At 41.1% G+C, this 24,170-nt stretch overlaps 1 protein-coding gene and 1 long non-coding RNA gene across 9 annotated transcripts in view; one reads left to right on the top strand and one right to left on the bottom strand.

The window, feature by feature from the left end:
• The window catches only part of GREB1L (GREB1 like retinoic acid receptor coactivator), a 326,780-nt gene that overhangs the window by 134,740 nt on the left and 167,870 nt on the right, over positions 1-24,170 (top strand). The gene's annotated exons all lie outside the window — the stretch shown is intronic.
• The window catches only part of LOC147013022 (uncharacterized), a 30,097-nt gene continuing 6,341 nt past the window's right edge, over positions 415-24,170 (bottom strand). The window contains exons 2-4 of one of the 2 annotated variants that reach the window (XR_015051158.1): positions 15,119-15,235; positions 11,023-11,059; positions 7,209-9,893 (exon numbers count right to left, since the gene is read on the bottom strand). This is a non-coding gene — a long non-coding RNA (uncharacterized LOC147013022). Of the gene's footprint in view, positions 2,362-7,208; positions 9,894-11,022; positions 11,060-15,118; positions 15,236-24,170 lie in introns of those variants that run through there. The other variant, XR_015051157.1, reaches the window with a different exon arrangement.

Genomic DNA, 24,170 nt, shown 5'->3' on the forward strand with positions numbered 1-24,170 from the left:
TTAAGGTCACCGTGCAACGTCAAATCAAAGACCGTACGGCAACCCCACGTTTTCGGTCTCCAAAATTTCTAAGACCTAAGGCATAAGTCACATTTGCTCTACGGCGAGGATACAGCGGCCGTACGCCCTCTGAATTGACAGAAACGTGTAGCGGCCGCAGAGTTTCTGAGGTGGCCTCAGAGTGGCCCTACGCCGTATGGCTATATTTTACAGGCCGTAAAGGTTGCCGTGGAATTATGACTTTTTTCATTTCTACGTTCGCCGTAGCAATTCGACAAGCCGAAAAGAAAAAACTGGTAAAAAAAAAAAAATTAACCCATTCGTTACTGTCTGTCTGGCCGCATGTTTGCCTTAGGGCCCCCTGCGGTCGCCTTGCATCTGCTTTGAAAATTCTATGGCTGCCGCAGGAACTCCCTAAGGTCACCGTGCGACATCAAATCAAAGACCGTACGGCAACCCCACGTTTTCGGTCTCCACAATTTATAAATACCCCGTGCAGCTCCCCAAAAAATAAAAACATATGTGACTGCTCCATTGTGTGACCGTGGAAATACTGCGGCCGCCGTATAATTGCTAGTGGCCATAGATTTTGGAGACCCCACGGCCGCCGTGGCAAATGTGACCTAGGCCTAATACTCCCTCCTGGAACAAAATATGGTGTCATCGAATCACTTGCACTCTTCCATGTCGACAGAAAAAATATTTAAAGTACAGTACTGTACTTGAGTTTAGGAGAAGAAAACAGAAAAAATCTATGCATGTTTTTATTGGCAAATACATTAATACATTTCCTGAGAATTGGCATCTTTTTGTTTGAAGTATGATGATTTTCACTGGCAGTTTGCATTACTACAGGACATTATACTTTGAGACAGAAGTGATAGTTTGTAAACAGGTACCAACAAAGCTACACAGATATTGATATATAGCCTCAACTTAAAGCATTTTATTTTTTTTTCCAGAATTGGGGTTGTCATTTCCCCCACTCCTCAATACCCCCTCCCACTGGCATTGTCATTAAATTGTCCCACTCAGTCATTAAATCACTTCCACTATTCCAGGTGTTAAGGTGCGAATTGCAAGCCATCTCCCCATGCTCGCAGGGGGAGTCGTGTGGGTGGTTGGGGAGGAGTGGCGTTGTTGGGGGGTATAATTTGGTGGAGATCATACAAACCTTTTTCAATTATCTGAGGAGCAGACATGTACAAGATTAACAAGTTTTAGTGTGAAGGTGGTGCCTTGCATTCGTGAGTATTGTTTTCTTTTTCTAGTTTTTCGAATGAAAAATTGACATGTACTTTACAGTTGCTGGGGTGGAGGGGGAGATAGACATTTACCATACATACACATACTGTATTCTCTGGCATTTTGAGATTTTTCTGTTCTTTATCATCAAATATCAATGTTATTGTCTGACCTCGTTGACTTTCGTACTTTCGTATCGTCGTAAGTTTTAACATATTTTTAAGTTTTTAAGTTTTTTTTTTTTTTTTTTTTTTTGAAAGTATTTCCAAGTTTTACTCTGATAGACAATGGAGAATGATTTATTGTTTTAATAAACACAATTATTCTATAGTTGTATTTGAAGATGTGTGATTGATAAAAAAAAACATGAACCAACAACCCCCCACCCCCTTTCTGGTTCTCTTCATTGTCCTCCCTGGAAGTAGACCTCCGATCATTTAATCTCTCACAAAATATTAATCAGAATGACATTACATCCATCAAACCATCTTCATATCCCAGACTTGACATAAAACATTTGGTCATGGAAAATTTACAGCCACAGAGATCTTATCACCTTCTTGTTTTTGTCGATAGTTTCCCCTGTCATTGGGTTATAAACTTTACAACTCAGATCACAGACACTGTAATTTGACTCACCATCAATAATTTAAACGATATGATGAAACATCATTATTTGTAATTTCACATCGGTTGGCAAATGTGGAAGTAAATTGAGACACTTTATAAGAAGAAGAAGAAAGAAAAGAAACGCAGCATTAAGCAGCAACTTCAATGTCAGTGAATTTCCCAGTGATTTCTGTGAACCCAGCCTTGTCTTGTACATGACTAGTTGTGACAAACACACATGTTGAAATCACATATGCAATTGAACAAATTGTGGATAAAGTATGGCCACCACCACAGAAAAAGAATTGATAATGATCAAATATGCAATGGAGACTCGTTATTATCAGAAAGGTAAGCAGAATTGCTTCGAGGTATCTAGCGCACTCTACTTCAGGGTGACCAGCTCATCTGAAAAAAAGCGACTTTCAGGCAGGGATCAAGGGGGCCGCCATAGTTCCTCTTGTGAGCTGTCTCTTGTGGGAGTTAGGTGGTGAAGAACCCAGGAATCTATGAGGTTTTAAGTACGTAAATAAATGATGAGGTTTTAAGTACTGCATTTACATATGGTTTATTGAGCATGTTGAGGTCACACTGTGCATGTACAGGACCATGCAGCCATGTTAAGTGGCATCACGTCTGAAATACTGAGAAGATACACCACAAAAGGCATCCCAGGAAGGTATGAAATAACCGCGAGATAATTAGTTACAAAACTGAATGATATCGTAAATCAAAGGATGGATGGTCACACTACTCACCTTTGAGCTGTCTCATCCTAATTGGGGTTCCAACGCATGGTTGCCTGCTCTCGAACGTTGAGCGATGCATTTGTGCTGGTGCTACCAGTGACTCCCAGGAATAACTGTGTTGCAATCAGAAATAGGCTGGTGCCGCTGGAGAGGCAGCATTGGGGGGGGGGGGGGGCAGATGGCCTTGTAAGCCATTTGCCAAGCTGCAAGGTTTGGATTGTGCGGCACCCATAAGTTACAGTGTTTGTGAAGAATAGTGAGCAACCCAAGGGCCCTCCTGAGAGGTGGGTTGGAAGATGGGCCTGAATGGTTGTATAAAACGGATAAAAACCCCGATAGTAATGTTGACAAGCGAGTACGGATTGTGGATGCAAGTCTCATAAGGTGTCAGTGTGAACATGACTTTGGATCCATCAGAGGATTGAGGATCCAACAGGCTGGAAAGGGTGTGGGAGTAATCATGTGGAAGAGGTTAGGCAATAGTTTGATGGTATGTGTGGAGAGGTGTGTCGGATTTGGGAGAAGTGTGGATGTGGTCATGAGTTTGAGTCAGTGAGGGGGTTGCATATTCATTAGAGTTGGATGGGTTGTGGACAAGAACAGTGTGGTGGTGTGAGAGAAGAGCGACAAAAGATTCTTGAAAGTTGTGGGTGTGGACACCTCAAGGGGCGGAGGAACTCCTTGTGAGCCAATGGCCGTCCAAACAAATTTAGTGCCAAATTGTCTGCCGACGTCCTCCAACAGTTGGGTTACTTTTTTTAGGAGGTTAGTGGCAGGATTTGCACTCCGGCCTCCATAAAACCCTTCACTCCGCAAAACACAAGAAAGATGCAAAAAGAATTGAAAACCCACTCCGTGGGAGTACATCCTGTGCAGCTGCCCTTCACAGGGCAGCACACCAGAAGACAGGATTAGGGCAAAGCCTTCGGGACCCCCACTCTTTGATTGCAGGAGGAAAACCACAGGGTAACCTTCCTGGGTCAAATTGCGGTAGTGTGTGTCAGGGTGGTGCTGAGTTGAGGATGTCTTGGAACTCACTGTAGGGCGAAGAAGGATTTTGTCTCTCAAGGGACACTGGATAACATTGACCAGAGTCACAGGGCCAGGCTTAATGGCAGAGCTGAGCTGTTCAGGCAGTTGAGACATAGAACTGTACGTGCGCTGAGGGTGGACAAGGACTCTGTGAGGGGGTAGAGGCCTATATGCAAGGAATCTGTGAGGGGGTTGAGCATCGCCTGTGGTCAAGTGATTCTTGTCAAATTTGGGCATTGCATTCCTCCAAGCCCATCCCTCGGTGTACTGCAGTTAGGGCAGAGGATGGTGGGCTATTGACAGAGGAGTCTGAAGTGAAGGGCCACAGGGCCATTTACTTTGAGCGGCTGCACCAGGCTGATCCACCAGCTGTTGAGTTGGATATCAGGAGTGTTACTGTCCCTATTGCTGACCCTCCAATAAACTGTGGTCCACCTTCGTTTGTGGAAACACAGGCTGTGGTGAACTCGTTGAAAAGGGGTAAAGTTCCTGGGATCTGTGGCATCCATGCTGAACTTCTCAAGGCTGGTGGAAATGCTGTACTCGTGTCGTTGCATGCAGTTTTGTGCTCTGCCTGGAACACAGGCATCATCCCAACTGACTGGAAGAGAGGCCTTGTTGTCCCTCTCTGGAAAGGGAAGTGTGATCGCCAAGACTGCAACAACTACCGAGGGGTGACGCTACTCTCAGTGCCGGGCAACGTCTTTGCTCAGATAATTATTGATAGGGTTCGCTACCACCTGCTTAAGCACCAACGTCCAGAGCAGTCAGGCTTTACACCAAAGATGTCAACGATTGACCGTATCCTTGCTCTTCTGGTCCTCACCGAACGCAGACGATAATTTCGGCAGGGGCTGCTTGCAGACTATGTTGATCTCTGTAAAGCGTTTGATTCACTGAATCGGGATGCCCTCTGGAGGATTCTTGGTCATCGTGGTGTGCCACCAAAACTGATCGATCAGATGTCTGAACTATACTCTGGTACTGAGAGTGCTGTGAGACGTGGTGGTACCATCTTTGACAGATTTGCAGTTGTTGCTGGAGTTCATCAGGGTTGTGAACTGACCCCCACACTTTTCAGCACTTGTATGGACTGGATTCTGGGGTAGATGTCAGAGAGATAAAGCTGCAGTGCATCGTTTGGGAATGTCAAGATCTCTGATTTTGATTTCGCACATGATTCAGTCATCTTTGGATATCCTTTTGGGGGCCCTGGAGGTGCTGAATGAGGAGTCAGTGCTGTTGCGATTACGGGTTTCCTTCGTCAAAACTAAGATCCAGACTTTCAATGACATCTTGGATGCTGCTATCTTGTCTGTACCTGTTTGTAGTGAGGATGTTGAGATCACAGAGAGATTCATTTACCTTGGCAGTGATATTCATCTCTCTGCTGGTTGTGAAACAGAGGTCAATTGTCATCTGGGTCAGTCCTTGGGAGTTATGGATTCACTGGAACATGGAGTGTGGCGCTGTCGGTACATGTGCAGGAGGATGAAAGTCCGAGTCTTCAGGTCCTTGGTGCTTCCAGTCTTGCTATACAGATGTGAGACTTGGACTCTGACCAGGGATCTGAGATGGAGACTTAATTCCTTTGTACCAGGTCTCTTCAGGAAATCCTTAGCTCTTGCTGGTCTGGCTTTGTTGCCAACGAGCAGTTGCTGAGAGTCTCAAATGAGATTTATTACCTGCATAGTCCATGCATGTCAGCTTCGGCTGTATCGACATGTGGCTCATTTTTCTGATGCTGATCCTGCTCACCAGACTCTCTCAGCGAGGGATTCTCGTGAGTGGAGGAGGCCAATGGGCTGACCATGTGCCTTGTGGTTGCAGCAGGTTGATCAGCATCTCAAGGAGATTGGGATGGGCCGGGTATCTCCCTGAGGGATGGGCAGAATGAGGCCCCTGGAGTACCGACGGAAAGTAGAAGCCTCAACGTGCTGCTCCAGCACATGCTCCCATACATGACCTGACCTCCTCTCTGTCTCTGATTCACATCGCATTCCGTCTCTCCTTCTATGGCTCTGTCACCTTTTATTATGTTGTACACAAGGTCATTCTGAGGCCTAGTGACAAGTTGTCTGCATTCTTTTTCTGTGCAGAGGTTTGTCCATGGCCTGGATCAGCATGTCCTTTAATAATTCTTTCTCCCAGTCTGTTCCTCTTTCATGGAGGAGTATAGTTTGAACACATTAATCCAAACACTGCATTGTACAAAGTGATTTGTCCAGCTTCGTGGACATTTTGGCCTATACAAAGCTTTCCTCTAAGTAATTAAATCCTGACATTAAAACACTTGGCTGACACCACATATGCATGCAGCTGTCTGCATCAGTATCCTTTTGCACAACAACCACAATTCTTATTTAATTGAACTTGCCTTTTCCACAGCATAAACCTAAGCAACATTTCTAATCACATGGTATATATTATTGATACGTAACACTCTCCCACTTCTAAAAAGAAAGTTTGACCAAAGCAAGAACTTTTTTTTACCTTTTACATAAAGTCTAAACAACAACAATTCAGCTTTAGAAATACCAAAAAAATCAGCTTGTTCTCCTTAACACTTCCCAACTGACGACAAGAACAATTCCAGAGTTATTCCGATCTTGACAAAGCATCTGCAATCGCATTGTCTTTGCCCTTGATGCATTTAATTTCCAAGTTGAGCTCTTGTAAAACTCACCTCCATCACATTAATCATCACTGATAATTATTATTCCTCATTTTGTAAAGAAAAGTTAATGGTTTGTGATCCGTAAAAACAATTCCTGGAAAAGTAGTTTTATGCAGGTGTACCTCGAACAGGTAGCAAAGCTCGCAGAAAAGCAAGTCTCTTTTTGTTTTGTCGAATAGTTCTTCTCGTGCTTGATTACCTTTTTTGATTGTGTTTTGGATACCACACCTTTAAAATCGAGCGATGTGAGGAATTTCATTCAATGGTTTTCCTCCTTGATTCAGAAACACAATATTCTGATGATCTTCTACTTATATTTTAGCCGTTTTGTTTGAAACTAACAGTTAATCCTGATAGATCTGTATTCTGCAGTACTAAAAGTGACCTTTCAGATTTATGCATGTGTAGAGAGGAACACCTGCCAATGAGTCATCACCTAGATTTGATTGGTAAATGTGATTAATTGGCTGCAACAACACTTCATATAATGTGTTCAAGTCTTGTTTACTTTGAGTTGTGATTGCAAGTTTTTGAATATTCTGATCAATGTGAATTAAAGATTGCTAAATGATGAGCTTGGTTTCTTCTCACCCAAACTAAATTGGAATAATAAGAGTCAATGTTTTTATAATCGTAGAACACACAAGTGGAGGCTTTGAGTAAATTGTTGACGCTCACAACATCCATATGTTGTGACTCCTGAATGTGTCCAATCGCTTTGCACAGACTTGAGACACATTCAGGCAACTTGCATTTATGTTAGTAATTTGTAGAATATACAGTGTATGTATGTATGTATGTATATATATATATATATATATATATATATATATATATATATATATATATATATATATATATATATATATATATATATATATATATATTGTTACAAATTCGCGCCCGCCGGCGTGCGATCGGCCGCGTTCCTCTAATGGCAGCCGCGTCGCCCACCGGACAGACAATTCAGTCGTGACCCTCCTGGAACTATCGCCAGGAACCAGTCACAGGTGGGGGTTTAACCTCACCACAGCCCAGTCCGCATTCTACCCACGCGAAATAGGGTGAATCGCCGAATGTCGATATACCTAAGTACCCGCGCGGGTAACCTACCGAGGGGCTGCACCGCGCCGCAGGTCGGCCTGGGACACGAACCGCTTAAGCGGTCCGTTCCGTACTACAGTGATAACCGAGCGGTGTTATCGCCGACCTCGACGGATCCGATTCTCTTTACTGGGCGTTCAAAAACCCATAGTCTGGGATTCAGGGCACCAAAATTTGAGATGACCCGTCACGGAAAGATATACTTTGCAGGCCACTTTTTTTTGCAAGTTCAGACCCTTAGGAAACAGAATCCAGAGGCCTACTCTGCCGGACGAATTGCAAAATTGAAAAAAAAATGCATTTTTTACCACTACTACCCTCAAATAAAAAATCGCCTCGTGAAAAATTGAAAAATGCAGAAGGATAAAGTTTGGGTAATTTTAATTAAAATAGTACTAAACTTGGCACATTAATAGAACATAACATCCTTTAAAGTATTCACTATAAATTTGACTAAAGGTTTTCAAAATGGCCACCATATTTCTAAGATGGCCACCATTTTCCAAGATGGATGCCATATTTTCCCATAGATAACTATGTTCATTATATTCTGAGTATTATTGCAATTATTCAAGCATTTTGTGTTTGTTACAAAACCATTGCTTGGTTTACTCTTTTTTTGGCGTAAAAAACCCAATGTATTGTGGCTGTATCTTTCGAAGATTGGTGCCATTTTGCATGACTGACGATGATTTGGTCCGTAAAGAAACATTTTCAGAATTGTGTTACTTGCTTGATATATGTACTATTCGACCTTTGAAAGTTGGACAAGAAAACACACTATTAAATTTAATGAAAAATTCAATATTGCTACGATTTTTTTCAAAATGGCTGTCAATTTCTGACTTAATGTCTGTTCTCACCACAAATTCGATATAAATGCACAACATGAATTATTTTTGTGTCTTTTATGTTGTGACCATCTCTAATATAATAAATACAAATAGTTTCACATGATGACACTGAGTAAAATTACATATTTTTACAAAGTCTTGCAAAATTTGACATGTATCATGTTGCACTCATCAATGAAAATGAATATTCCACTGACTAGTTCATTATTTAATTCTCATCAGGAATCAAGAGGTTTGCTTCAACGCATCCACATTTCAGTGGGTCGCCCATGCAAAAGCAAGCAAAAACACATTTCGAGTTGGCTCGAGCGCACAGGCAGCTCCAAAGACAGTTGCTCTTCTTGCATTTACAGAACTTTTCCTGTACAGCTCTTGGCTTTGGATCCTTTGTCATCATTATTGGCACCAGTTTGCCATTCCTGATATCTCCGCCGAATGCAGTTGCTATTGGGTGTACTGGTTTCGAAATGTGAGCACTCTTACACACAGCCATTTGGTGAAGACTAAGTAGCAAGTGAAGGTAAAATGCATCCTCTGTAGGAGGCAGGCATCTGAGGTCACATTTTTTGGTAGCGAAAATGTGTGCACGCAGGACATCTAGACTACCCAGGAAATCAGATTGTGTATAGAGGGCCAGAAAGAAGAATCTAGCAGCTTCAATGACATCAGTCGATACATCAAGGATAAAGTTCTCACCAGGTTTGCCATACTGAGCGAGTGGAAGAAGCTTTTCTGGATTTTCCACAGCACATTTGAAAGCCTGCTTCTTTCCTCTTTGGAATGGATAGCTGACTGTATCACAGCCATTCAAGATGTAGGCACTGAGGATAACAGAACATATTTAGTCCTGTACTGATTTTGTAGGGTTGTAATATAGAATACCTTATTCTCAAGAAATAGGGGCGCTTCTATCTCGGCAATCAGTTTTTCAAATGCATCATTATATGGATCATTCTCAGCTTGCTGTTTTGCGCCAGTGATCCTCTTGTTCATGTAAGTTGTCATGCAAGAGCGGTGATAGTGGAAATCTGCTACAACTATGTCAATGCTACCACTATCAAACATATGTAATCTCTTCAGCATGACTTCATCATGAAGGCTTCTTGCTTTCTGTTGAATCGGTTTATGCCCTTCTAGATCTGTGATGAGCAAGAGCTTCCATTCGCCCTTTTATCTCACTGTTTGCAACAAATGAAACACTGGTGCTTGTATCGGATAGGTTGCTCAGAACTTGACCTTGTTCCCATATGTGCTGTGTTGGAACTAGAGCTTGATTTGTCACAATTGTTCACAGTTGTCTTAACATTTCGTATTTTCTGTTCAACTGTCTTCTGGTTTGTATAACTGTTACGACATTTTGCATGCATTTTTGGTTCATGTAGCATAAAGTTATGTTCATCTATAATGTCTTGTTCCAATCTAAAAGCTACTTCATCCATTCGTTTAGTGACAGCGTTAAGAAGTGCTGGATAACCCAGTGGCGTTAATTGTTGGAGCGGCACAGTTTCTGATACATGCTGACAAATTAGACATCTGGAATAATCTGTGTCAGATCGGGATCTTTTCTCCCTTGTGTGTTCTGGTTCCATGATTTATTCAGTCTACTCCACCATGCCAGATTATCTGTGGAAGAAACAAATATGTACTATAGGTTGCAATCTAGAATAATACAAGAATATCTTTGTATCTCAAAAACATTACATGTACAGCCACTTGTAATAAGACAATTTCTTCTAAAGCAAGAACAAGTATGCACATCTAAATAAGGACTGCTCCCTTGCACTAAGTGACCTGACATTCTAGAGAACTAGATGAATGTTGAGATTTACCATTTGTTTTATTAATCTCATTGACGTGATATGTATTTAAATAAATTAGGATTTGGTGCATAGTTCATCTCAGGTTCACAATATATAAAACATGTATAACATGTCTTGTAGAAAGTAGTACATTGGTCAAAAGTTTGAGTGGGGGGATTTCCAAATTGATGATAGTTTTCATTTGCCATTATATCGTTTCTTTACATGTTTTGATTGTATTTTTTTATCATTATGAGTGCAGAAGTATATAATCTGCGATTATGAATGTAGCATTACTCACCTTCTTCTGAAAATTGATCGCCAAACAGTCATTTAAAGGTGGCTACAGTGATGACCTTCTGGTTATTTACCACCGGAGCAGGTGCACTTCCTGTGCTACTTGCATGTCAACAAATAATTATTAGTAGCATCATCAAACGGACAAAAACAAAAATTTCATTTTAACATGTTATTAATATGCATCTTAGGAAAAATAATGGGAGGGTTATATTTGTATAAGGACGGTAAGTAGACTATTAAAATGCTTGTAATTCTGTTGCCATGGTAACCAAAAATCCTAATGCTTTTGACATTATTTAAATATTGCATTCAGAATAGTTAATTAGCTGACATAATATTTTAGGCAGAAGTATTTTATATTACATTAATTAATCTTATTATTTAATGTATAAATGCTATTCCGCCTAAAACTTTTACATGTAACCAGGCCTCTAATTAGTCAGTGGCAAGTGGGTTCTATATCTAATTTTTTAAGGTATGGGTCAATGTGTAAGTGTGCCAAGTTTCATGCTTTTAACACAAAATGCACATGCCACTGCCTTAGCCGCCCTACTATTATGGGTATGTTTTGTTTAATTGATAACATGGTCACTTGCACATATATTATGCAACATTCCAATGCGTTTTCATGCATACTATAACAACATACGTACCTTTTGCTGTGGAGATCTGCTTCAATGTTGTCATCTGCTAGTATGCCAATTTGGAAGAGAGGGAGTATTCATTGTTTCAAAATGCATTTTGTAATATTTTTATTACTTTATTTAAACAAGACAATGAAAATGTTATTTTAAATATCCAGCCTGATATTAGTTGTATACATGATTTTTAAATAAAATAAAATAATTTAATCATTTGACATGTCAAATATTCTATGAATTTTCTTTTAACTATGGGTATTTTTATTGAGAAAAAAAAACAAGTATTTTAGAAGATAAGGGCCGTATTTATGTATATTTCCAAATTATTTATCTGAGGGTCACAGACATGAGAAACTCAAAACTTTGCAACACCTTTTTAATATATGTGCTAAATCATTCGGGTCAACATTGGGAGGATAACAGATTTGACACTAGAAACAAGCCCCAATACATTGTATTGCACTCCCTAATAGTGTAAACCATGCAATGGTTTTATAACAAACACAAAGCAATGAAACAATTTGAATAATACTCAACGTATAATGGAAGATTGATATCCATGGTCAAACATATTGTCCTATCTTGGAAAAAAATGGTGGCCATCTTGGAAATTTAATGTCAAAAGTATAGTGGCAATTTTCAGGATGTTATGTTCTATTAATGTGCCAAGTTTAGTACTATTTCCATTAAAATTACCCCAACTTTATCATTCTGCATTTTTCATTTTTTCACGAGAGGCAAGTTTCGATTTGAGGGTAGTAGTGGTAAAAAATGCAATTTTTTTCCAATTTTGCAATTCCTCGGGCAGAGAAGGCCTCTGGATTCTGTTCCCTAAGGGTCTGAACTTGCAAAAAAAAAGTGGCCTGCAAAGTATATCTTTCCGTGACAGGTAACTTCATTTTTAAGGCCCTTTTTGGACCTTGGATCCCAGGCTACCACTACTCATTCCACGAGGCAAGATGACTTTCACATGGGAAATAGGACACGACGAACGGGATACATTTCACACAAGGACATTTATTATACTACACACACATCACAAGCAAGGCAGTCATGCAATGTACAGGCAAGAAATAGAAAACAAAAGCAATACGACCGACTATAATTATTATGTACAAGCACTTAAACAGGTTCTACTTACAGGGACACGGCGCCACAGCAGTCATACAGAACAAAAGAAATGGAAAGACCTCCTCACAGGCAAGGGGGCAGACGGGGTCCGGAGACCTTTATGGTCGTGGGCCGTGGATGACCGAAAAGGCCCATGAGACCGTGCAGGTTACCTGCACCCTCGAGGTGACTCGGTGGGCAGGTTGCTACGTCTGCTCCCCACGGCAGCTAGCGTGGCCGCGCCTGACTCCGGGCCTTGCAACGATGGGCGGTAAGCTCTCTCTGGCGCTCCTCGCCAGATGCACAGGTTTGCACCACACAGCCGACAGAGCTGCGCCTCCCGTCTGCGTCCCCGATGCGTCGCCCGGACTCGCCACCGGCCCGCGCCTTCGCCAACAGGTCGCTCAACAGGACCACCGGGAGACAGGGGAAGAAATCAGCACCAAGACGAGAGGGAGGGAGAGGGAGCACGACCCGACGTCCACGAGAGAGAGAACTCGACCTCGACCACCAAGAGAGCGAGAGCCCACGTGTGGTCCGCCTTATATAGCGCGGGGCTCCGCCCTTCGCTCCTCCCCGTTTTCAGCTCTGCCTCCCTTCGAGAAGCTTCCCGAAAAGGGGCGTTCCCTCAATCCGACCGCCTCACGCCGTGCAACCACCAATCGGCAGCGAGCTGCTCTGCCCCCTTCCCTTCACACTAAACGCGGGGAAAATAGGCAGGAAAAACCCCACAGGCTACGCAAGAGCTTTTGTTCTGCCAATCCTGCCTGCCTTCTCGGACGGTTCCCGACGCAGAAAATGTTGCAGCGTGGACCCTGGAGGATGGCGTTCGGAAGCGGGGGTAGTGGTGAAGATGGTGGTGGTTGTTGTGAGGGAAATTGTAGCGTGGTTGGCGTTGTGACATACTTGGTGGCGGTTGTTGTTTGCGTGTAGGTTCAAAATAACTATAGGTAAAGAAAAACGGCTATCTCAAAGGGTCGCAGCCCGGTGAACACGAAGAGCCTCCAAAGCCTCTAAACATTTTTTGTTAAACCTATCTGAACACTCACTTACCGGCCGGCATAGCTAATTTATGGAACCTTTATGGTGTATTGCGAATTTCCACAGCCGTAACACTATAAATATATATATCCATATATATATATATATATATATATATATATATATATATATATATATATATATATATATATATATATATATATATATATATATATATATATATATATATATATATATATATATATATATATATATATATATATATATATATATATATATATATATGTATATATATATATATATATATATATATATATATATATATATATATATATATATATATATATATATATATATGTATATATATATATATATATATATATATATATATATATATATATATATATATATATATATATATATATATATATATATATATATATATATATATATATATATATATATATATATATATATATATATATATATATATATATATATATATATATATATATATATATATATATATATATATATATATATATATATATATATATATATATATATATATATATATATATATATATATATATATATATATATATATCCATATATATATAAGGTGTGCCTTGCATTCGTGAGTATTGTTTTCTTTTTCTAGTTATATATCCATATATATATATATATATATATATATATATATATATATATATATATATATATATATCCATATATATATACAGTATCCATATATATATATATATATATATATATATATATATATATATATATATATATATATATATATATATATATATATATATATATCTCGGAATACAGTATACACACATACATACACTATATTTGCATGATTATAAGGTGCAACTTTTCATTTAGGAGATGAGATGTTTATATTTCAGTGTGCCTTACAATCGAAAGTTAAGTCAAGGATTACAGACATACGTCATGTCTTTCTGGAAGAAAGAGAGGGTGGAGGAGGAGTGGGGGAAAGAGAACACATGATCAGAATAAGGAAGATTTGCAGAAGGGGAGTGATTCATCAGCGTCAATGGTCTCAACAATTTAGTGAAGATTATCCAAACATTTTTCAATTATATCTGAGGGGCAGACATGTACACATGCAGAGGAATAACAATTTCTAGTGTGAAGGTGTGCCTTGCATTCGTGAGTATTGTTTTCTTTTTCTAGTTTTTCGAAAGAAAAATTGACATGTACTTTACAGTTGCCAGGGTTGGTGTGGGGGGAGAGGGGATTGAGGAATTTACCATATATACATATTCTCTGATATTTTGAGATTTTTCTGTTCTTTATCATCAAATATCTTTATTATTGTCTCACCTCGTTGACTTTCGTATTCTGCGAAGATGCTCCGATTCTTGTTTCAAAAAGAGTTTTGTCTTTGCAGCGGTGAGTGAGCATGATTGGGTTAGTCGGAGTACATGATCTTCACCTGGTCTGATACGGTGTGTTCTGATTTGTCGCCTCTTTCTCTTGGGTTGTCGAGAACTGTCCATTGAGTGACAATGGTGCAATATGCTATTGTAATATTTTCTCGTCCTGCCACCTTCATTCCCAGCAGTTATCTCTATATATTCTCTTTTATAAACAATGTCAAAAATAATGGATTATGAAAAGTTAGGAATGTTATTTCCCATTACAAACACACTAGTTTTAATTAACAATTAGGTTGCAGTGAGTATGATACAACACGTAAATCTCATCGCTCCTGATGTTTGCTTTACAGTCACTCACTTTGCTGTCATCAAATTGGTACTTACCCTCTTAACAACACTGGTGCAGTGTTCTATTCCTACTTCTTTAAGATCCCAATTAATCCCACCATTTTGTGGGGTCGGTCTCGGTGGACATTTGGCCCAAGTGTTTCCTGAACAGACTTGCCAGGCCTGACATTCAACTCACTGAAGGTGATTTTGGCACAAATTGTAATTTGTTCACGGTGCTGGTGAGAACTTACCGACTCTTTTGGAAAGTGACCGTGTGATCTTTCATGTCCATCAGCGAATTATATGAACTGGAGACCTCAGTTAACACCTGTCCGATGGACGGTGCATCTTGTGATACTACACCCTGCCTGCAAAACACCAATCCAATAGTTTATATTCAGCACATGAAACAGGTCCAAGGTAGGTGCACCACCTTTTCACCATCCTTTTGGACGAACATTGGTCCAGTATTTCTAAGTTTCACTATGATAGACAATGGAGAGTGATTTATTGTTTTAATAAACAATTATTCTATAGTTGTATTTGAAGATGCGTAATTGGTCAAAACATGAACCAACAACCCCCCCCCCCCCACCACTTCTGGTTCTCTACGTTGTCCTCCCTGGAAGTAGACCTCCGGTCATTTAATCTCTCACAAAGTATTAATATAAGCAGAATGAAATTACATCCATTAAACCATCTCCATATCCCAGACTTGGCACAAAACATGAGGTCATGGATAATTTACAGCCACAGAGATCTTATCACTTTCTTCTTGTTTTTGTCGATAGTTTCCCCTGTCATTGGGTTATAAACTTTACAACTCAGCTCACAGGCACTGTAATTTGACTCATCATCAGTAATTCATAATTCAAACGATATTATGAAACATCATTATTTTTAATTTCACATCGGTTGGCTAATGTGGAAGTAAACTGAGGAGGAGGATGAGGAGGAATGGGAGGAGGAGGAGGGGGAGGAGGAGGAAGAGGAAAAGAAACACAGCATTAAGCAGCAACTTCAATATCAGTGAACTTCCCAGTGAGTTCAGTGAATGCAGCATTGTCTTGTACATGACTAGTTGTGACAAACACACATGTTGAATCACATATGCAATTGAACAAATTGTGGAGAAAGCATGGCCGCCAACAGAGAAGTTACCTGCAAATTCCCTGAAATTGCATTTGCAGTCTACTAGTGCATCACTCTTTCTTGTATAGTGTGAAATAAAATTTTAAAAATGGATAATGATCAAATATGCAATAGAGACTCATTATGAACAGAAAGGTTGGCAGAATTGCTGAGAGGTAGCAAGCGCACTCACCTTCAGGGTGACCAGCTCTGAAAAAGAAAAAAAAGCCACTTTCAGGCAGGATCAAGGGGGCCGCCATAGTTTCCCTTGTGAGGTGTCTCTTGTGGGAGTTAGGTGTGAACCCCCTGGAATCTATGAGGTTTTAAGTGTTTAAATAAGCGAAGAGGTTTTATGTACTTTATTTAAATATGCCTGGTGTTGGCTTAATGGTTCGGGTGGCGGGCTTGGGATCCTTGGGTCTTGAGTTCAAATCCTGCTCAGCTGTTGAATTAATACCAGGTGGGGTTAACTCGGCCTGTCATCCTTCCGAGGTCGGCAAAATGAGTGCCAGCATGCTGGTATCCTGTGTCGGAGTGGCGACCCGTCCAGGATTGTGTCCAATAGCCAAGGAGACTGCTTAAGTAGCATCAACACTCCACACAGAATATGGTTCCGATGGATGGATGGAGGTGGCTTCTCAAGCATGTTAAGGTCACACTGTGCATGTACAGGATCATGGAGTCATGTTAAGTGGCATCACGTCTGAAATACTGAGAATATGGACAAAAGGCATCCCAGGAAGGTATGAAACGGCACACAAAATAATTAGTTACAAAACCAGATGATTGTGTGTGTGTGTGTGTGTGTGTGTGTGTGTGTGTGTGTGTGTGTGTGTGTGTGTGTGTGTGTTTTAAGTATTTAAATGTGGCTTATAAGGTCTGGTATAGCTTCTCCCAGGAAAGTCAACCCCACCTTGTTGGCACAAACTGCATTCACAGACCTGCTCTGGCTGTGGACTGGTGACTGGTGCCCTAACAAACTATTTGGTCTCCCTGCTGCCTTGTGGACTTGGGTTTTGAGCCAAAGGCTAAGGGTGGAGTCCTTGATAGAAACCTCTGGAGCACCACCTGCCTGATAAGACATGCAGCATGACCCACTGGTGTGTGGATATATCATGTTGCCTGCCTCAACGGTGCTCCAGCTATGGGTGAAAGAGAAAGCAGACCCACAAATGGCAGACTTGGCAGATGGGGACCGTGATGTCCTTCAATGGCTGTGATGGTGGACGTGGGCTGCAGCTCTTCACGCCAACCACTCATCATGACCATGTCCTGCCATTGGTATTCAATGTGTGGAGCCAAGAGAGTGCTGTTGGCAAGGTGCGTACTCATCCAGCACTTAAATATTCTCATGCACAGGAATCAGTTAGGTGAGGTTAAAATGTGTGTATGTATGTATGTATGTATGTGTGTATGTATGTATGTAAAAGTCCTGTGGCGATCGGCGATTTGTGATGGTGACAGATGCAGGCTGGCATTGGAAGTCATTAGCAGCAAACCTGCATGCAGGTGGCCTGGCACTTTGGTCGCTCTGTGATGGATTGGTGGAATCACAGTTCGGCAGCATCCTAGGTGTTAGAGCAGGCCTTTTTAGGATCCATGGTGATCCCCCCCCCCCCAATCTGGAGAATGGGCTAGAAAAGGTGCCTGAAACATCGCCCAGCCACCTCATCCAGTCAGACTACTGCATCTGATAGGACAGCGGTCGAGTCAAGAATCAAAAAAAATCTATACTCAGCCACAAAAGATTGGCGGTTGGAATGTTAGAACACTACTTGATAGACAAATACCTCTCGATCTGAGCGGAGAACTGCACTAATAACAAGAGTGATTGGCGACTGCAATATTGACATTGCATCACTAAGTGAAACACGTCTCGGTGACGGAGGCCAGCTGACAGAGATGGGGTCAGGGTACACTATAGTCTGGAAGGGACGAGATGCTTGTGAACAAAGAGAAGCAGGTGTTGGATTTGCTATCAAGACCAGTTTGGTGAGACAGCTCGACACTTTGCTAAAGGGAGTCTCCGATAGGATCATGACTCTTCGCATCCCCCTAAAAGCAGGAAATATTACCTTCATCAGTGTGTATGCTCTGACGACGACAAAAATGGATGAGATAAAGGATAATTTCTATGCTGAACTAAACAACATTATTGTAGAAGTACCAACAACAGACAAGCTCGTCATATTGGGAGACTTTAATGCCAGGGTTTGCCAAGACCACAACATATGGCCAGGCATTATCAGCAAAAACAGTACAGGAGGTCAGAATAGTAATGGATTACGCCTGCTCTCACATTGTCCAAACAACCGGCTCATCATTCCAAATACACTCTTTCAACAATCAACTAAGTTTAAAACCACCTGGCAACATCCAAGGTCTGGACACTGGCATATGATTGACCATGTCATCACTCGCCAGAGAGATCTGAGTGATATCACCATAACATGTGCAACATGAGGGGCCGAGTGTAACACCGACCATCGACTCCTTCACTCAAGGATGAGGATCTACCAGAGACCCAAAAGGAGTCATAGAGTGTCGACAACCGCACGAGTGAAACGGCTTGACCGGTCAGTTTCAGAACAATACAACAAAGGATGTATTAAATGAAGCACTAACATGTAACTTCCAGTTTTCAGAAATCTATGCAAAAATTCTCAGTGCCACAGAAAAATTGCCATTGTTCAATGCAGCTGCCTACACTCCAACCAAAACTCTGCAATCTTAAGGACCAGTAGTGGAATAGAAAAGCAGAAGAAATAAAAGGTTACTCAGACGAGAAAGAGACCAAAAATTTATACGATCAACAGATGGCACAGCTTTACTGACTGATAAAGATGGCATACTTAACCAGTGTCAGGAACATTTCAATGAATTGTTTAACAGACCTTCAACAGTTGAGGATGAGGTTGTCACTGACATAGTACAACACCCAATAGATGAGTCACTTGAAAACCCACCAAGCATAGATGAAGTGAAAAGGCCATCAGCCAATGCACCTGTGGGAAAGCACCAGGTGCAGATGGTCTGCCGGCTGAAGTCTATGAGTGGTAACCAGGAACTAATTAACACATTGTTACACATTTACCAGCCGATATGGACTGAGGGCTAAGTGCCCCATGATTTCAGAGATGCTACTTTAGTTCCGATATGCGAGAGCAGAGGAGACCAAGCCCAGTGTGGAAACTATCGTGGCGTTCCCCTTTTATCCACAGCTGGCAAGATACTTGCTTGGGTCTTACGAAATCGACTCTCTCAAGAGATTGCCTAAAGGGTGGTGTCTGAAACACAGTGCGGGTTCCGTGGTGGTTGTGGAACAATAAATATGATTTTTTGACGCAGCGAACAGGGAAGCACTCTGGAGGACTCTCGGTAAGTGTGGCTGCCCACCACACTTCGTGAGAATTATCCGCAGCTTTCATGATGATATGCAAGCCACTGTGTGTAACAATGAAGACATTCAAACCATTCACAGTGGGAGATAGTATGAAGCAAGGCTGTGTGCTTGCACCCACACTGTTCAGCATCTTCTTTGCAGCTGTTTTAGCCGATGCCACAAAGGAACTCACAGACGGAATGTGCATACAGTATGGAACCAGTGTCCACTGTTTAATCTGCGAAGGTTCAATGTACCTACCAAGGTCAGCTCAGAGACACTTCTGGAAATCATGTTCACAGATCACCATGCCCTTTTGGTGCATTCAACCGAGAGCCTGCAAAACATCTGCGACAAATTTGCTGCTGCTACTGCTACTAAATTTGGACTGACTACTATCAGCCTTCGGAAAACTGAAGTCATGATGCAAGCAGCACCTGAGCAAACGCCACCAATTCCAAGAATAACGATTGAGGGTATAGAACTGAAGCAAGTCGGTCAGTTCACCCACCTCGGCAGTGTTCTCCAAGACGATGTCAACCTGGATTCAGACAAAGCCAACCGAATTTAAAAAGCCTCAAAAGCCTTTGGTCCAATAAGTATCAGAGTGTGGAGAGTGAGAGGCATCCGTCTCCACACTAAAATCTAAGTGTACCGGGCAGTTGTTCTCACCACACTGCTCGATGGGTCGGAGACCCGGACAACATACCGACGCCACATAAAGCAGTTAGAAGCTTTCCATCAGCGATGTCTGCGTTCAATCGTGCACATCTCATGGCAGCAACATGTATGCAACTATGAAGTGCTGGAGCGAGCCAGGTTGTATAGTATCGAGGCAATGCTGATGAGTGTACGGCTATGCTGGATTGGAAACGTTGTTCATATGCCACATCCTAGTCTGCCAAAGCAAATGTTTGATGGACAGATCAAAGATAGCAAACGAAATCAAGGTTGTTCAAAGCGTAGATTCAAGGATGTGATAAAAAGAACATTTTAAAGTGATCAACATCGACGATATCTTTTGGGAGGATATTGCCTGTTACAGAGCAAAATGGAGAGCAGCATTACAGAGTGGTGTGAGAACACCTGAAACCAATCATGTGAATCACTTGAAGGAGAAGCGTGCTCGAAGGAAGGAACCAGTGCAAATAGCAACAAATGAAACAGACGCCACCATGGATCTGTCGGGTGTGCCAGAAAGTGTGTAGATCAAGGTTAGGGATTCACTCGCATGAATGTGTGCACAGAGGACAACACCTCACCCAAACATTTTGACAGTCATCATCGACACTGATGGACAACCATCATCGTGTGTGTGTGTGTGTGTGTGTGTGTGTGTGTGTGTGTGTGTGTGTGTGTGTGTGTGTGTGTGTATATATATATATATATATATATATATATATATATATATATATATATATATATATATATATATATAGATATATATATATATATATATATATATATATATATATATATATATATTGTTATGTTTGTAGGGTAGATTGAGGAACCTCATAGTTGAGGTAGGATTGTATAGAGTAGCATGGTCCATGGACGAGCAGGAGACATCTCGATGTAATTTAAGCCATGAGACTATCAGCTTAAGATTATTACGTGTTACCGCACGAGGGGCGGTGCTGTGTTAATTAAGTATGGTTTAAGGCTAATTTCGCCTAGTATGTGATTGCCCCCTGTGACCTTTTCCTATGTTTTTACATTTACAAAGCCGGCTGTAAAAAGGAACGAACAACAACTGGCAGGCCATACGCCGAGGCTTATGATTGGTCATTGTGACGTGAGACAAGAGGGCATGATCAGAGAGCAGATAGTTGGTGTGAGGAGATGGCTGTCAGAACACATCGGACCTTTCTGGCTTCTCCTCGACGTGACGATGAAATATCGTGGCGCGATTCTTGTTGTTAATGCTGTGGTAAATTTGTCCACATATTGGAACAGGATGCTGGCCGTAGTCTGTTCGGCTGAGTCGTGAAGTGTGTACGTTTCTGAGGAGAAGAGAAGAGAAGAAGAGGAGTGCGTCTCTCAGCAATAACTCGGCGTGATCCCATTGTGTGTTCGAGGAGGAAGGTGGGCTGTCATTGTGAGCAGACCTGGTGGAAGAGAGGAGTGGGGTTGGCACATTCGTTCATGAGAAGAAACTGTACGAAGGTTTGTGGGCCCTTAACGAAGGAGGACCACCCGCGCGAATTACCACGTACGTTTCCCGCCCAGAGAGCGACTCGGCGCCATTTTGGGTGTGATTTCTCACGCAGTGACTACGCGGTTCCCACGACGCCAGTCTCATAAAGGATCATCTCTGGATGAAGCTAAGTGCCAGAATAGTGGGAAGGATTTTCTTTAATTTTATCTTTCCCCTTGTCTGTTTTTGTAACTGTGTGTGGAGATGTCTAAACTTTTGCCTTTAATTTACTATACATTTCATTACCCCATGCTTTGATTTATTTTTATTACATCACGCTTTGATTTATTTCCATTATAAATATTTGATTTCTGTTCATTAAACACTTATTTATTAATGCTGCTTGTGTCTTTCTATTTGTTGTGGGTTCGAGTATAAACCCTTGTACTTCCGTTTCATACACGTCCTTGCTGCCCTCTGTCTCCCGCGTGTTATAATATCCAAGGATCACATGTTCATCTCCAAGGTAGAATCGTTCGGCTATCAGTCGAGGTCAGTGCTAACCACCCAATCCACGGCAATTGGGTCGGGGTAATTAATTTTACTCCCCCTGGACATGACAGTGTGTGTGTGTGTGTGTGTGTGTGTGTGTGTGTGTGTGTGTGTGTGTGTGTGTGTGTGTGTGTGTGTGTATGTGTGTGTGTGTGTGTGTGTGTGTGTGTGTGTGTGTGTGTGTGTGTGTGTGTGTGTGTGTGTGTGTGTGTGTATATACTCGCCAGTTTTTATCCATATCTTTGGTGATGCATTTAATCAAAAGGCAACATGTTGTACTTAAAAATCATTCTGCTCTATTCACCCTATCATTTGCCCAAGGTCATCTTCTGTCTGCTTGAAAGTCAGCTGACATCACCTTCGTCAGCCAACTTCTTCTTCTTCCTCTTCTTACCAACCACGATTATTCACACGTTCTTGCGGGGTTGGCTGGGGGGAAAGTTTGGCTCAAGTCTTTCACGAACCGGCTGGCGAGGCCTGACGTTCAACAAAGGTTAGGGCAGGAATTTGAAATTTGTCCAGCGTGCTGGTGATAGCTTGCCTACTCTATGCGAAGGACACCTTGGGATCTTTGATGACCACCAACTAATGCCAGCAGACGGGATGCTAAGTTTAATGATGACACACACTCTGCCTGTGAAAGGCTGAGATGACAGCTTCGAGGCGAGTGTGCGTACCTTGAGAGCATCCTCACTGCTTATAAATGGTGCTAAAAAAACAAAAAAAAAATCATTTTCACTTTGCTGCGAAGCTCAGTGTTGTTTGCTTTGGTTTTTACCTCCACTTAAAATGTGTGAAATGAAACATTTTGAAAATTTTGAATTATTTTCACTCAGATTTCAATATCACCATAAGCCTATTGTTAAGTTGTTTAAACTTTCTTCACATAAGAAAATGACATATAATACCACTGGATAGCACCAGGTGGTGCAATACGATACACATTTACATAGAGAGAAATGGGGTCTTCCCCCAACCTTGAACCTCCTCACCCAGAAATGCTACCCTGACAAAAACCACACTTTCATTACACTTCGGCAACTTGCAAAATTTGGTTGGATTTGGTTCGGTAGTTTTTTTAGTTTTTAAAGCATGTATAAATAAACAAACAAATAAAGCAAATACATAATATACAAATTCACTTCTGTACTACTTGTACACCCGCTCCCAATTGGAGCGGCAGGAAGGGTCATGTTTTATCCTCTCTGGTGTATATAGATTACAGGAGATTGAAGCTCCAGTCTGTTAGTCTTTGGGGGATAGGCAAATAATGCCTCAAGAACGTCGGGTTTCCACGCTTTCTGCGTATTCACATTTCTTTTACCGTGCAACGCCGGGTAAATCTGTTAGTTCCTTATAACTTTAAAGTAGATGTGTCCATTTCATATAACTTTAAAGTGGATATGTACATTTCATATAACTTTAAAGTGGATGTGTACATTTCATAAAACTTTAAAGTGGATGTGTACATTTCATATAACTTTAAAGTGGATATGTACATTTCATATAACTTTAAAGTGGATGTGTACATTTCATGTAACTTTAAAGTGGATGTGTATATTTTAAAGTGTGCGTGTACATAACTTCTTTAAAGTGTACATGCACATCATAAATATCTCAGTAATTTCCCAGGCCTCCCAACTAATTACGGACGCACATCATTTCACGACCAAGCTCATTTAATGTTTATTTACTTCACATAACTTGTGAATCATTACATGTCCATCAGTTTGTTTATAAGCCTTGAATAGTTGGGAGAAAAGCAAAAGTTTTTTTTCTTCATGAAAGACCTCTATTTTCTTTCCTCTACATTATGAGAAAGTACCTTCTTTGGACCGTGTATATTCGACAACTGCAGTGATTGCTGCAAACAAATAATGCATAAGCTCATTTGAGTTGTAATCAAATTGTACCTTTGTTTCCTCAAATGGTATCTTTATTTAATGATAGAAGATGCGTTGTTCAGTCTTCAAATGTACATCAGAAGCCTATGAGCAATCAGAGCTATGTAGAGCGAAAAAGATGGTGGTGATTTCTGGGGAGCTGGAAGGAAAGGTGAGACCTGGCTAATTGGCAGTGTTTATTTTGACTTATTTTG

The sequence above is a fragment of the Eptatretus burgeri genome, chromosome 14, assembly GCF_056783735.1.
Source record: "Eptatretus burgeri isolate ZD-2024b chromosome 14, Ebu_testis_v1, whole genome shotgun sequence".
NCBI lineage: Eukaryota > Metazoa > Chordata > Myxini > Myxiniformes > Myxinidae > Eptatretus > Eptatretus burgeri.